Source organism: Oncorhynchus mykiss, chromosome 8 (genome assembly GCF_013265735.2).
Source record: "Oncorhynchus mykiss isolate Arlee chromosome 8, USDA_OmykA_1.1, whole genome shotgun sequence".
Lineage (NCBI taxonomy): Eukaryota > Metazoa > Chordata > Actinopteri > Salmoniformes > Salmonidae > Oncorhynchus > Oncorhynchus mykiss.
The window spans coordinates 88,695,069-88,710,901 of NC_048572.1; the positions used below are offsets into that span (position 1 = coordinate 88,695,069).

Below are 15,833 nucleotides of genomic sequence, written 5' to 3' on the forward strand. Positions count from 1 at the left end.
GTGGGCTCTCGTCCTCTGTGGCCGGTGTGATCAAGACATTTAAACGTGTTAACCCTCGCAAGGCTGCCGGCCCAGGTGGCATCCCCAGCCGCGTCCTCAGAGCATGCTGGAGCTGGCTGGAGTGTTAATTAACAGACATATTAAATCTCTCCCTATCCCAGTCTGCTGTCCCCACATGCTTCAAGATGTCCACCATTGTTCCTGTTCCCAAGAAGGCAAAGATAACTGAACTAAATGACTACCGCCCCGTAGCACTCACTTCTGTCATCCTGAAGTGCTTTGAGAGACTAGTCAAGGACCATATCACCTCCACCCTACCTGACACCCTAGACCCACTTCAATATGTTTACCGCCCCAATAGATCCACAGACGATGCAATCGCCATCACACTGCCCTACCCCATCTGGACAAGAGGAATACCTATGTGAGAATGCTGTGCATCGACTACAGCCTAGCATTCAACACCATAGTACTCATCATTATGCTTGAGGCCATGGGTCTGAACCCCGCCCTGTGCAACTGCGGTCTGCCCAACGCATCACCGGGGACAAACTGCCTACAATCCAGGACACCTACAGCACCCGATGTCACAGGAAGGCTGAAAAGATAATCAAGAACATCAATCACCGAGCCACTGCCTGTTCACCCCGAGCTGGGACCGAGAGACTGAAAACAGATTATATCTCAAGGCCATCAGACTGTCAAAAAGCCATCACTAGCCGGCTACCACCCAGTACCCTGCCCTGAACCTAATCACTGTCATCAGCCGGCTACCACTCAGTACCAGGCCCTGAATCTAATCACTGTCACTAACCGGCTACCACCCAGCACCCTGCCCTGAACCTAATCACTGTCACTAACCGGCTACCACCCAGCACCCTGCCCTGAACCTAATCACTGTCACTAACCGGCTACCACCCAGTACCCTGCCCTGAACCTAATCACTGTCATCAGCCGGCTACCACTCAGTACCAGGCCCTGAATCTAATCACTGTCACTAACCGGCTACCACCCAGCACCCTGCCCTGAACCTAATCACTGTCACTAACCGGCTACCACCCAGCACCCTGCCCTGAACCTAATCACTGTCACTAACCGGCTACCACCCAGCACCCTGCCCTGAACCTAATCACTGTCACTAGCCGGCTACCACCCAGTACCCTGCCCTGAACCTAATCACTGTCATCAGCCGGCTACCACTCAGTACCAGGCCCTGAACCTAATCACTGTCACTAGCCGGCTACCACCCAGAACCCTGCCCTGAACCTAATCACTGTCACTAGCCGGCTACCACCCAGTACCCTGCCCTGAACCTAATCACTGTCACTAACCGGCTACCACCCAGTATCCTGCCCTGAACCTAATCACTGTCATCAGCCGGCTACCACCCAGTACCCTGCCCTGAACCTAATCACTGTCATCAGCCGGCTACCACCCAGTACCCTGCCCTGAACCTAATCACTGTCATCAGCCGGCTACCACCCAGTACCCTGCCCTGAACCTAATCACTGTCACTAACCGGCTACCACCCAGTACCCTATCACTGTCACTAACCGGCTACCACCCAGTACCCTGCCCTGAACCTAATCACTGTCACTAGCCGGCTACCACCCAGTACCCTGCCCTGAACCTAATCACTGTCACTAGCCGGCTACCACCCAGTACCCTGCCCTGAACCTAATCACTGTCACTAGCCGGCTACCACCCAGCACCCTGCCCTGAACCTAATCACTGTCACTAACCGGCTACCACCCAGTACCAGGCCCTGAACCTAATCACTGTCATCAGCCGGCTACCACCCAGTACCCTGCCCTGAACCTAATCACTGTCACTAACCGGCTACCACCCAGTACCCTGCCCTGAACCTAATCACTGTCACTAACCGGCTACCACCCAGTACCCTGCCCTGAACCTAATCACTGTCACTAACCGGCTACCACCCAGTACCCTGCCCTGAACTTAATCACTGTCATCAGCCGGCTACCACCCAGTACTCATCCCAGATACCTGGGAGATCCGTTTAAAGTCTTGATGAAAACCCCAGATTAGTTAGATTAGGAGGAAGCAGTGAAAATAACAAGAAATTGTTTTTTTTTTGTTTTATATGTCCGAGGAGCAGAAGGAGCCTGTTTTGCACCTGAAAAAAAAAATGTGGATTTGAATGTGTCGTGTGAGGATCTGTGAAGCAGGGTGCCTGTCACGGGGGTTATCTCTGGAATGGAGCCAGAAGTCTGTAACTGAAGAAATAGACGTAGGAGTTGGTTAACGCTGACTGACCCGTATGGTGGATGGAGTGGTTGGTTAACGCTGACTGACCCTTATGGTGGATGGAGTGGTTGGTTAACGCTGACTGACCCTTATGGTGGATGGAGTGGTTGGTTAACGCTAATGGTGGATGGGAGTAAGGAAGGCCAGTGGTACAGTAGATGGACCCGTATGGTGGATGGAGTGAGGAAGGCCAGTGGTACAGTAGATGGACCCGTATGGAGTGAGGAAGGCCAGTGGTACAGTAGATGGACCCGTATGGTGGATGGAGTGAGGAAGGCCAGTAGTACAGTAGATGGACCCATATGGAGTGAGGAAGGCCAGTAGTACAGTAGATGGACCCGTATGGTGGATGGAGTGAGGAAGGCCAGTGGTACAGTAGATGGACCCGTATGGTGGATGGAGTGAGGAAGGCCAGTGGTACAGTAGATGGACCCATATGGAGTGAGGAAGGCCAGTAGTACAGTAGATGGACACGTATGGAGTGAGGAAGGCCAGTGGTACAGTAGATGGACCCATATGGAGTGAGGAAGGCCAGTAGTACAGTAGATGGACACGTATGGAGTGAGGAAGGCCAGTGGTACAGTAGATGGACCCGTATGGAGTGAGGAAGGCCAGTGGTACAGTAGATGGACCCGTATGGAGTGAGGAAGGCCAGTGGTACAGTAGATGGACCCGTATGGTGGATGGAGTGAGGAAGGCCAGTGGTACAGTAGATGGACCCGTATGGAGTGAGGAAGGCCAGTGGTACAGTAGATGGACCCGTATGGTGGATGGAGTGAGGAAGGCCAGTGGTACAGTAGATGGACCCGTATGGTGGATGGAGTGAGGAAGGCCAGTGGTACAGTAGATGGATCCGTATGGTGGATGGAGTGAGGAAGGCCAGTGGTACAGTAGATGGACCCGTATGGTGGATGGAGTGAGGAAGGCCAGTGGTACAGTAGATGGACCCGAATGGAGTGAGGAAGGCCAGTGGTACAGTAGATGGACCCGAATGGAGTGAGGAAGGCCAGTGGTACAGTAGATGGACCCGTATGGTGGATGGAGTGAGGAAGGCCAGTAGTACAGTAGATGGACCCGTATGGAGTGAGGAAGGCCAGTGGTACAGTAGATGGACCCGTATGGTGGATGGAGTGAGGAAGGCCAGTGGTACAGTAGATGGACCCGTATGGAGTGAGGAAGGCCAGTAGTACAGTAGAGGGACCCGTATGGTGGATGGAGTGAGGAAGGCCAGTAGTACAGTAGATGGACCCGTATGGTGGATGGAGTGGTTGGTTAACACCGACTGACCCGTATGGTGGATGGAGTGGCTGGTTAACGCTGACTGACCCGTTTGGTGGATGGAGTGGTTGGTTAACACCGACTGACCCGTATGGTGGATGGAGTGGTTGGTTAATGCTGACTGACCCGTATGGTGGATGGAGTGAGGAAGGTCAGTAGTACAGTAGATGGACCCGTATGGAGTGAGGAAGGCCAGTGGTACAGTAGATGGACCCGTATGGTGGATGGAGTGGTTGGTTAATGCTGACTGACCCGTATGGTGGATGGAGTGAGGAAGGCCAGTAGTACAGTAGATAGACCCGTATGGTGGATGGAGTGGTTGGTTAATGCTGACTGACCCATATGGTGGATAGAGTGAGGAAGGCCAGTAGTACAGTAGATGGACCCGTATGGTGGATGGAGTGAGGAAGGCCAGTGGTACAGTAGAGGGACCCGTATGGAGTGAGGAAGGCCAGTGGTACAGTAGATGGACCCGTATGGAGTGAGGAAGGCCAGTGGTACAGTAGATGGACCCGTATGGTGGATGGAGTGAGGAAGGCCAGTGGTACAGTAGATGGACCCGTATGGAGTGAGGAAGGCCAGTAGTACAGTAGATAGACCCGTATGGTGGATGGAGTGAGGAAGGCCAGTGGTACAGTAGATGGACCCGTATGGAGTGAGGAAGGCCAGTAGTACAGTAGATAGACCCGTATGGTGGATGGAGTGAGGAAGGCCAGTGGTACAGTAGATGGACCCGTATGGAGTGAGGAAGGCCAGTGGTACAGTAGATGGACCCGTATGGTGGATGGAGTGAGGAAGGCCAGTGGTACAGTAGAGGGACCCGTATGGTGGATGGAGTGGTTGGTTAATGCTGACTGACCCGTATGGTGGATGGAGTGAGGAAGGCCAGTAGTACAGTAGATGGACCCGTATGGTGGATGGAGTGGTTGGTTAATGCTGACTGACCCGTATGGTGGATGGAGTGGCTGGTTAACGCTGACTGACCCGTTTGGTGGATGGAGTGGTTGGTTAACACCGACTGACCCGTATGGTGGATGGAGTGGTTGGTTAATGCTGACTGACCCGTATGGTGGATGGAGTGAGGAAGGCCAGTAGTACAGTAGATGGACCCGTATGGTGGATGGAGTGAGGAAGGCCAGTAGTACAGTAGATGGACCCGTATGGTGGATGGAGTGGTTGGTTAATGCTGACTGACCCGTATGGTGGATAGAGTGAGGAAGGCCAGTGGTACAGTAGATGGACCCGTATGGAGTGAGGAAGGCCAGTAGTACAGTAGATGGACCCGTATGGTGGATGGAGTGAGGAAGGCCAGTGGTACAGTAGATGGACCCGTATGGTGGATGGAGTGGTTGGTTAATGCTGACTGACCCGTATGGTGGATGGAGTGAGGAAGGCCAGTAGTACAGTAGATGGACCCGTATGGTGGATGGAGTGAGGAAGGCCAGTGGTACAGTAGATAGACCCGTATGGAGTGAGGAAGGTCAGTAGTACAGTAGATGGACCCGTATGGTGGATGGAGTGAGGAAGGTCAGTGGTACAGTAGATGGACCCGTATGGAGTGAGGAAGGCCAGTGGTACAGTAGATGGACCCGTATGGTGGATGGAGTGGTTGGTTAATGCTGACTGACCCGTATGGTGGATGGAGTGAGGAAGGCCAGTGATACAGTAGATGGACCCGTATGGAGTGAGGAAGGCCAGTGGTACAGTAGATGGACCCGTATGGTGGATGGAGTGGTTGGTTAATGCTGACTGACCCGTATGGTGGATGGAGTGAGGAAGGCCAGTGATACAGTAGATGGACCCGTATGGTGGATGGAGTGGTTGGTTAATGCTGACTGACCCGTATGGTGGATGGAGTGGTTGGTTAATGCTGACTGACCCGTATGGTGGATGGAGTGAGGAAGGCCAGTGGTACAGTAGATGGACCCGTATGTATGGTGGATGGAGTGAGGAAGGCCAGTGGTACAGTAGATAGACCCGTATGGTGGATGGAGTGGTTGGTTAATGCTGACTGACCCGTATGGTGGATAGAGTAAGGAAGGCCAGTAGTACAGTAGATGGACCCGTATGGTGGATAGAGTGGTTGGTTAATGCTGACTGACCCGTATGGTGGATGGAGTGAGGAAGGCCAGTGGTACAGTAGATGGACCCGTATGGAGTGAGGAAGGCCAGTGGTACAGTAGATGGACCCGTATGGTGGATGGAGTGGTTGGTTAATGCTGACTGACCCGTATGGTGGATGGAGTGAGGAAGGTCAGTAGTACAGTAGATAGACCCGTATGGTGGATGGAGTGAGGAAGGTCAGTAGTACAGTAGATGGACCCGTATGGAGTGAGGAAGGCCAGTGATACAGTAGATGGACCCGTATGGAGTGAGGAAGGCCAGTAGTACAGTAGATAGACCCGTATGGTGGATGGAGTGAGGAAGGCCAGTGGTACAGTAGATGGACCCGTATGGAGTGAGGAAGGCCAGTGGTACAGTAGATGGACCCGTATGGAGTGAGGAAGGCCAGTGATACAGTAGATGGACCCGTATGGTGGATGGAGTGAGGAAGGCCAGTGGTACAGTACATGGACCCGTATGGAGTGAGGAAGGCCAGTAGTACAGTAGATGGACCCGTATGGTGGATGGAGTGAGGAAGGCCAGTAGTACAGTAGATGGACCCGTATGGAGTGAGGAAGGCCAGTGGTACAGTAGATGGACCCGTATGGTGGATGGAGTGAGGAAGGCCAGTAGTACAGTAGATGGGCCCGTATGGAGTGAGGAAGGCCAGTAGTACAGTAGATGGACCCGTATGGTGGATGGGAGTAAGGAAGGCCAGTAGTACAGTAGAGGGACCCGTATGGTGGATGGAGTGAGGAAGGCCAGTAGTACAGTAGATGGCAGGATAGTTTTGTTGATACTTCTACTATTGTTACAACCTCTCCTCTCAGACACAGACCAGGTATGTGTTCATTAGACACTGTTTTTAAAACACACACCACACCCCACCACTACCCCCAACACACCCCAACACACCCCACCACTACCCCCAACACACCCCACCACTACCCCCAACACACCCCACCACTACCCCCAACACTACCCCCAACACACCCCAACGCTACCCCAACACACCCCACCACTACCCCAACACACACCCCACCACTACCCCCAACACACACCCCACCACTGCCCCCAACACACACCCCACCACTAACCCCACCACACCCCAACACTACCCCCAACACTACCCCCAACACTACCCCCAACACACCCCCAACACACCCCAACACTACCCCACCACTACCCCCAACACACCCCAACACTACCCCAACACACCCCACCGCTACCCCCAACACACACCCCACCACTACCCCCAACACACACCCCACCACTACCCCCAACACACACCCCACCACTACCCCCAACACACCCCACCACTGCCCCCAACACACACCCCACCACTATCCCCACCACACCCCAACACTACCCCCAACACACACCCCACCACTACCCCCACCACACCCCAACACTACCCCCAACACTACCCCCAGCACACCCCAACACTACCCATACCACTACCCCAACACACCCCAACATAACCCCCAACACTACCCCCAACACACACCAACACTACCCCCAACACACACCCCAACACTACCCCCAACACACCCCACCACTACCCCCAACACACCCCACCACTGCCCCCAACACACACCCCACCACACACCCCACCACACCCCAACACTACCCCCAACACACCCCACCACTGCCCCCAACACACACCCCACCACTACCCCCACCACACCCCAACACTACCCCCAACACTACCCCCAACACACCCCAACACTACCCATACCACTACCCCCACCACTACCCCAACACAACCCCCAACACACTGCATTTCTGAACATTTGAACATCTTGGCCATGTTCTGTTATAATCTCCACCCGGCACAGCCAGAAGAGGACTGGCCACCCCTCATAGTCTGGTTCCTCTCTAGGTTTCTTCCTAGGTTCTGGACTTTCTAGGGAGTTTTTCCTAGCCACCGTGCTTCTACACCTGTATTGCTTGCTGTTTGGGGTTTTAGGCTGGGTTTCTGTACAGCACTTTGAGATATCAGCTGATGTAAAAAGGGCTTTATAAATACATTTGATTTGATTTTGTGACTGTGGCTCTGTGAGTGCCTTGTGACTGTGCTATTGCTGGAGTGGTGGTGAGTCAAATATAACCCTGCTGCTCTGAGCTTAGCCACAACACCCCCCCCCCCCACACACACACACACACACACAGAGATCACATTGCTTATTCAGTGGCCTTAAGAGACATCAGCTTACAAAAAAGGCTTTGGAACAATGTGACCAATGTGACCGATGGAACAATGTGACCGATATTGTGTCTGTCTGTGTCTGTCTGTGTCTGTCTGTGTCTGTCTGTGTCTGTCTGTCTGTGTCTGTCTGTGTCTGTCTGTCTGTGTCTGTCTGTGTCTGTCTGTCTGTGTCTGTCTGTGTCTGTCTGTGTGTCTGTCTCTGTGTCTGTCTCTGTGTCTGTCTGTCTCTGTGTCTGTCTGTCTCTGTGTCTGTCTCTGTGTCTGTCTCTGTCTCTGTGTCTGTCTGTCTCTGTGTCTGTCTGTCTCTGTGTCTGTCTGTCTCTGTGTCTGTCTGTCTCTGTGTCTGTCTGTGTCTGTGTCTGTCTGTCTCTGTGTCTGTCTGTCTCTGTGTCTGTCTGTCTCTGTGTCTGTCTGTCTCTGTGTCTGTCTGTCTCTGTGTCTGTCTGTCTCTGTGTCTGTCTGTCTCTGTGTCTGTCTGTCTCTGTGTCTGACTGTCTCTGTGTCTGACTGTCTCTGTGTCTGACTGTCTCTGTGTCTGACTGTCTCTGTGTCTGACTGTCTCTGTGTCTGACTGTGTCTGTCTGTCTGGTTACGGACCGGTTTCTCCATGTCTGTGCTTGAAGGCCAGTCTCTGTGGTTCTGCTTGTGGGCCAGTCTCTGTGGCTGTGCTTGTGGGCCAGTCTCTGTGGCTGTGCTTGTGGGCCAGTCTCTGTGGCTGTGCTTGTGGGCCAGTCTCTGTGGCTGTGCTTGTGGGCCAGTCTCTGTGGCTGTGCTTGTGGGCCAATCTCTGTGGCTGTGCTTGTGGGCCAGTCTCTGTGGCTGTGCTTGTGGGCCAGTCTCTGTCTCTGTGGCTGTGCTTGTGGGCCAGTCTCTGTGGCTGTGCTTGTGGGCCAGTCTCTGTGGCTGTGCTTGTGGGCCAGTCTCTGTGGCTGTGCTTGTGGGCCAGTCTCTGTGGCTGTGCTTGTGGGCCAGTCTCTGTGGCTGTGCTTGTGGGCCAGTCTCCTTGTCTGTGTCTGATGTAGGATCCTCTCCCTCCATCTCTCTGTTTTTCTCTCCCTCCATCTCTCTCTTCTCTCTCCCTCCATCTCTCTCTTCTCTCTCCCTCCATCTCTCTGTTTCTCTCTCCCTCCATCTCTCTCCGTTTACTACTTGAGTCGTCTCTCTCCCTTTTCTCCTGCTGTATGCCGCGTCCCACACCAAGCCCCGCCCCCTGCCACACCAAGGCCCCCCCCTGCCACACCAAGCCCCGCCCCCTGCCACACCAAGCCCCACCCCCTGCCACACCAAGCCCTGCCCCCTCCCACACCAAGCCCCCTCCCACACCAAGCCACACACCAAGCCCTGCCCCCTCCCACACCAAACCCTCCCCCTCCCACACCAATCCCCGCCCTCCCACAGCAAGCCCCGCCCCCTCCCGCCTTTCATTAACAGGACACACAGCACAGATCCATCTTTCATTAACAGGACACACAGCACAGATCCATCTTTCATTAACAGGACACACAGCACAGACCCATATTGTCAGCAGCTGGTCTGTCTCAACTCAGAGTCCTGTTGTATTGGTCCAGTGCTAGGCTGGACAGAGCAGGGCAGAGACTCACTTTAACTAGGCCTAACTTACTACAGCACACAGGCTGCACTCAAACTAGACTTATCCGTCACCATGTGTGAGAGTCCATCTTAAACAGAGCAGTTGAGAACACCTTGCTAAATATAGCATCCAAACACAGTGTAAAACACAGGTACAACTTTCTACATCAACTAACAAAACACTTTCCTGAACAGTTACTATACTGGCAGGCTCCGTTTGGAACAAGGTGCAGCAGCAGCGTGGAGAAACGTCAAATGAGTAACGAGAGATTCTCTGGTTAATGTCTATGAGCATTACGCCAGCTATTATTCCCAGAATAATGGTGCATCAGCTCTGAATAAAAGCAACAGGTCCCAAATCAAGCTCTGTCTGAGCACGGGGAAATATCTTCAGTATGTCTTTATTACACTATAGAATGATACTGTAGTCCGACTATTCACAAACCGGGGAACGCGTAATGCCGTCGGGGGGGGGGGTAGGCCAAACACAAATGTGATTCACATTTTCCAACAGTCCAACAGTTCATTTATATTTTCATTTATATTTTCCAACAGGGCTATACATTTGGGTGAGTTTTTCGCCCGAGTAGCCTCGTTTTACTACCAAAAATAAAAATGAAACCCTCTAGTGTTCAGCGAAATAACAACACAATGTCAAATACAGGAAGCCTAGTTGGACCATCGAAGAGGTGCAAATATGATGAGAACTACACTGATTTGGGGTTCACTTATATTGGGAGTAGTGCCTTTCCTCAGCCACAGTGTGTTAGATGTGCTACAGTATTATCTCTCAACTCAATGAAACCTTCACCGTGCGAAATTAGAAACAAAACATGCCAATTTGAAAAATTGGAGCGAGAATAAAGACGACTTTCGAGTAGTAAGACATGTATAAAAGCAACAGAATCCATTAATAAGAAGTGGCTAGAAACGTCTTATATATGGTGAGCTACCGAGTAGCTAGGACAGGCAAGCCCCATACTATTGTGGAGGAGTGGGTAGGACAGGCAAGCCCCATACTATTGTGGAGGAGTGGGTAGGACAGGGAAGCCCCATACTATTGTGGAGGAGTGGGTAGGACAGACAAGCCCCATACTATTGTGGAGGAGTGGGTAGGACAGGGAAGCCCCATACTATTGTGGAGGAGTGGGTAGGACAGGGAAGCCCCATACTATTGTGGAGGAGTGGGTAGGACAGGCAAGCCCCATACTATTGTGGGGCTTGCAAAACCGTACCTCAAGGCTTAAAAACCGTACCTCTTTCAGGCCCTTGAGCCCTGCGGGGGTTCTCGGCAGCCCTGCGGGGGTTCTCGGCAGCCCTGCGGGGGTTCTCGGCAGCCCTGCGCGGCAGCCCTGTGGGGGTTCTCGGCAGTGGAGGCCCACAGTTAAACGTCATGATCCAGACCTGGGAGGTGAGGGTGGGGCTCCAGGCAGTTGCCCTGGCAACAGAGGATGAGATAAAGACTGAAGTCACAGATCAGATTAGTGAGAGAATAAAACTGGGAAACTGATATTATACAGCTTTGTTTACTTGTATCTGTCCAGTTCCTCAAGCAGCGAAGCTCTTTTATCATCATACACATTACCCCACTCCTCCTCCTCCGTCTCCCTCCCCACTCTTCCTCCTCCTCAGTCTCCCTCCCCCTCCTCAGTCTCCCTCCCCACTCCTCAGTCTCCCTCCCCACTCCTCAGTCTCCCTCCCCACTCCTCAGTCTCCCTCCCCACTCCTCAGTCTCCCTCCCCACTCCTCAGTCTCCCTCCCCACTCCTCCTCTTCCTCCTCCCCACCACTCCTCCTCCCTCCCCCACTTCCCTCCCCACCACTCCTCCTCCCTCTCTGATGCAGCACTCCATCACTCTCCTTGGTCAAATAACCACTACACAGCCTGGAGATGTGTTGGGTCATTGTCCTGTTGAAAAACAAATGATAGTCCCACTAAGCCCAAACCAGATGGGATGGCATACCGCTGCAGAATGCTGTGGTAGCCATGCTGGTTAAGTGTGCCTTGAATTCTAAAACAAAATCTCTGACAGTGTCACCAGCAAAGCACCCCCACACCATCACACCTCCTCCTCCATGCTTCACGGTGGGAAGCACATATGCAGAGATCATCCGTTCACCTACTCTGTCTCACAAAGACACAGCGGTTGGAACCAAAAATCTCTAATTTGGACTCATCAGAACAAAGGACAAATTTCCACCGGTCTAATGTCCATTGCGCAGGTTTCTTGGCCCAAGCAAGTCTCTTTTTCTCACGTGAGCCAGTTTCATCATAGCGCTTGATGGTTTTCCAGACTGCACTTGAAGAAGCGTTCAAAGTTCTTGAAATGTTCCTCAGTGACTGACCTTCATGTCTCAAAGTAATGATGGACTGTTGTTTCTCTTTGCTTATTTGAGCTGTTCTTGCTGTAATATGGACTTGGTCTTTTACCAAATTGGGCGATCTTCTGTTTAACCATTTTTTGGTTACTACATGATTATAAAAAACACGGATCGTTATATGATTAAAACACCTGGTTTCTCTGAGTAATATTTCAAATTGATTAGGACATGTAAACACCTTAAAATGGGAGATCCAGAAGTGTGCTTGATCATAGCATGTGTCAGCACCAGCGGAGAGAGACCCTGTGTGTGTGTGTGTGTGTGTGTGTGTGTGTGTGTGTGTGTGTGTGTGTGTGTGTGTGTGTGTGTGTGTGTGTGTGTGTGTGTGTGTGTGTGTGTTCGGAAAACAACTGAACGTAGTAGGCTTTTTTACAAGTCATTTTCAGGATTAAAATATGCTTCTCAACAGTAACCCGTTGGCTGCATTTCCGAGTGCCATCAGGTAGCCGGATTACAGCCATCAGGTAGCCGGATTACAGCCATCAGGTAGCCGGATTACAGCCATCAGGTAGCCGGATTACAGCCATCTGGTAGCCGGATTACAGCCATCAGGTAGCCAGATTACAGCCATCAGGTAGCCAGATTACAGCCATCAGGTAGCCAGATTACAGCCATCAGGTAGCCAGATTACAGCCATCAGGTAGCCAGATTACAGCCATCAGGTAGCCGGATTACAGCCATCAGGTAGCCGGATTACAGCCATCAGGTAGCCGGATTACAGCCATCAGGTAGCCGGATTACAGCCATCAGGTAGCCGGATTACAGCCATCAGGTAGCCGGATTACAGTGTCCATGTAAAAAAAAAAAAAAAGATTATTAACGAAATGATTCTTCTTCTAGCCGAGCATGTTTTAATTGAACTATTATATCGATCTGATTATCAACAATAAATCGCATAATTATGTAAACCACACTCGTTGTGAGTGGGAAGCGGCTACGGTACGAGACGGCATATGGGGCTCAGCCAGGAATGTTACTTCAGTAACGGAAATAAAAATATTCTAACGACGTCGTTTAAAACCCATTGATGTTGGGAAAACAGATGGCAAAATAAGAAAATGCAGAATGGTGTTTAAAGACGGAGTAAAATAATCTCACAGACTAAAATCATGTAACATTAAAGTCTATTGATTATTTATCCGTGTCTACTTTGGGAGCTACTCATTGACTTGCAGTTTTCCTGCTAAGGTACAACCTTTGGTGAGCTGGTGGAAGGACGACGTAGAGTCAGTCTGGACTACAGAGAGAAGCCTAAATCAGACGTGCTTCATCACGGTCGACAGGCAAGGGGAAATTACAATGAAAGGGAAATTACAAATGGAAATTACAATGAAAGGGAAATTACAAGGGAAATGACAATGAAAGGGAAATTACAAGGGAAATTACAAGGGGAAATTACAATGAAAGGGAAATGACAATGAAAGGGAAATGACAATGAAAGGGAAATTACAATGAAAGGGAAATTACAAAGGGAAATTACAATGAAAGGGAAATTACAAGGGAAATTACAATGAAAGGGAAATGACAATGAAAGGGAAATTACAATGAAAGGGAAATTACAAAGGGAAATTACAATGAAAGGGAAATTACAAAGGGAAATTACAATGAAAGGGAAATTACAAGGGAAATTACAAAGGGAAATTACAATGAAAGGGAAATTACAAGGGAAATTACAAGGGGAAATTACAATGAAAGGGAAATTACAATGAAAGGGAAATGACAAAGGGAAATTACAATGAAAGGGAAATTACAAGGGAAATTACAAGGGGAAATTACAATGAAAGGGAAATTACAATGAAAGGGAAATGACAATGAAAGGGAAATTACAAAGGGAAATTACAATGAAAGGGAAATTACAAGGGAAATTACAATGAAAGGGAAATTACAATGAAAGGGAAATTACAATGAAAGGGAAATTACAATGAAAGGGAAATTACAAGGGAAATTACAAGGGAAATTACAATGAAAGGGAAATTACAATGAAAGGGAAATTACAATGAAAGGGAAATTACAAGGGAAATGACAATGAAAGGGAAATGACAATGAATTTGGTGCCACGCCGCATCGGACATGAAACAACGACACAAATGTAACGGCGCGCCAAAATAGATAAAATACCTTTTCTTTCCAGGTGCCTTTGTCATTTTAAAAACACCAGTCTTCTTCCTGCACTGAACCAACACAGTGGTCAAAACCATTCATCCTGGGGCGATTATTACAACTATTATCTCTATTGTTTTTAAAACAAACTAGCTCAAAATATTACTAATCATTGAAAATGTTCAATTATGAATCAGGATCATTTTAAAGTAATTTAAAAAAAGTAGTAGTTATTATGAAAGTGGGGATGCTCCTTTTGTTCTGGAGGGACTTCGTTTGAGAGGATAACCAGTCAATGTTCATGTCAGACAGAAAATAGACCTCTGTTAATAACATCACACACTATCAAGCTTAGCAACTCATATTGTCCTGATAGTGGTAGTCTACACCTGGTGGTCTATAGCAACTCATATTCTCCTGATAGTGGTAGTCTACACCTGGTGGTCTATAGCAACTCATATTCTCCTGATAGTGACAGTCTACACCTGGTGGTCTATAGCAACTCATATTCTCCTGATAGTGACAGTCTCCACTTGGTAGTCTATAGCAGCTCATATCCTCCTGATAGTGACAGTCTACACTTGGTAGTCTATAGCAGCTCATATCCTCCTGATAGTGACAGTCTACACCTGGTGGTCTATAGCAACTCACATCCTCCTGATAGTGACAGTGACAGTCTACACCTGGTGGTCTATAGTGTAGAGGCTTTAGATGAGGCAGATGAACCTGCAACCACAACACTTCAACAACGTGACGTCTTCACAGTGGATAACATATGAATGTAATCCGATGTTAATCGAGTTATTGATTTCAGTAACCTTGGTCCTGCATGGTCATTTCCTGGGTAGCCAATCAGAGACAAGGAGGATAAAATGTAGATACTTTTTGGGGGCAAATAGAGTCAGTCAATAAGGCACTTGGTAGTGTCAGTGTGTGTGTCAGTTTGTGTGTGTGTCAGTTTGTGTGCGTGTCAGTTTGTGTGCGTGTGTCGGTGTGTGTGTCAGTTTGTGTGCGTGTCAGTTTGTCAATATGTGTGTGTGTCAGTTTGTCAATATGTGAGTGTGTCAGTTTGTGTGTGTGTCAATGTGTGTGTGTGTCAATGTGTGTGTGTGTCAGTTTGTGTGTGTGTCAATGTGTGTGTGTGTCAGTTTGTGTGTGTGTCAATGTGTGTGTGTTAGTTTGTGTGTGTCAGTGTGTGTGATGGTGGATTGAAGCTACTGACCATGGAGCTTGGCTATCTCACTCCTCCCAGGCTTTTGGGAGGGAGGACAATGAGCTTGTCGAAGTGGATGTACACTGCATTCGGAATGTATTCAGACCCCTTCACTTTTTCCACATTTTCTTAGTTACAGCCTTATTCTAAAATGTATTAAAGAAAAAAAAATCCTCATCAATCTACATACAATACCCCATGATGACATCACAATACCCCATGATGACATCACAATACCCCATGATGACATCACAATACCTCATGATGACATCACAATACCCCATGATGACATCACAATACCCCATGATGACATCACAATACCTCATGATGACATCACAATACCCCATGATGACATCACAATACCCCATGACGACGTCACAATACCCCATGACGACGTCACAATACCCCATGACGACATCACAATACCCCATGACGACATCACAATACCCCATGACGACATCACAATACCCCATGACGACATCACAATACCCCATGACGACATCACAATACCCCATGATGACATCACAATACCCCATGACGACGTCACAATACCCCATGACGACATCACAATACCCCATGATGACATCACAATACCCCATGACGACGTCACAATACCCCATGACGACATCACAATACCCCATGATGACGCCACAATACCCCATGACGACGTCACAATACCCCATGATGACAT

At 49.7% G+C, this 15,833-nt stretch overlaps 1 protein-coding gene across 10 annotated transcripts in view; it reads right to left on the reverse strand.

Moving 5' to 3' along the window:
* LOC110530889 (guanine nucleotide-binding protein G(olf) subunit alpha) overlaps positions 1 to 15,833 on the reverse strand; it is a 147,663-nt gene that overhangs the window by 23,604 nt on the left and 108,226 nt on the right. For 5 of the 10 annotated variants that reach the window (XM_036986683.1, XM_036986680.1, XM_036986682.1 and 2 more), the window contains one exon: positions 10,705 to 10,886. The exons of 4 other annotated variants lie outside the window; for them this stretch is intronic. The gene's annotated coding sequence lies outside the window, so the exon portion shown is untranslated. Of the gene's footprint in view, positions 1 to 10,704; positions 10,887 to 15,151; positions 15,288 to 15,833 lie in introns of those variants that run through there. One more of the 10 variants, XM_036986684.1, reaches the window with a different exon arrangement.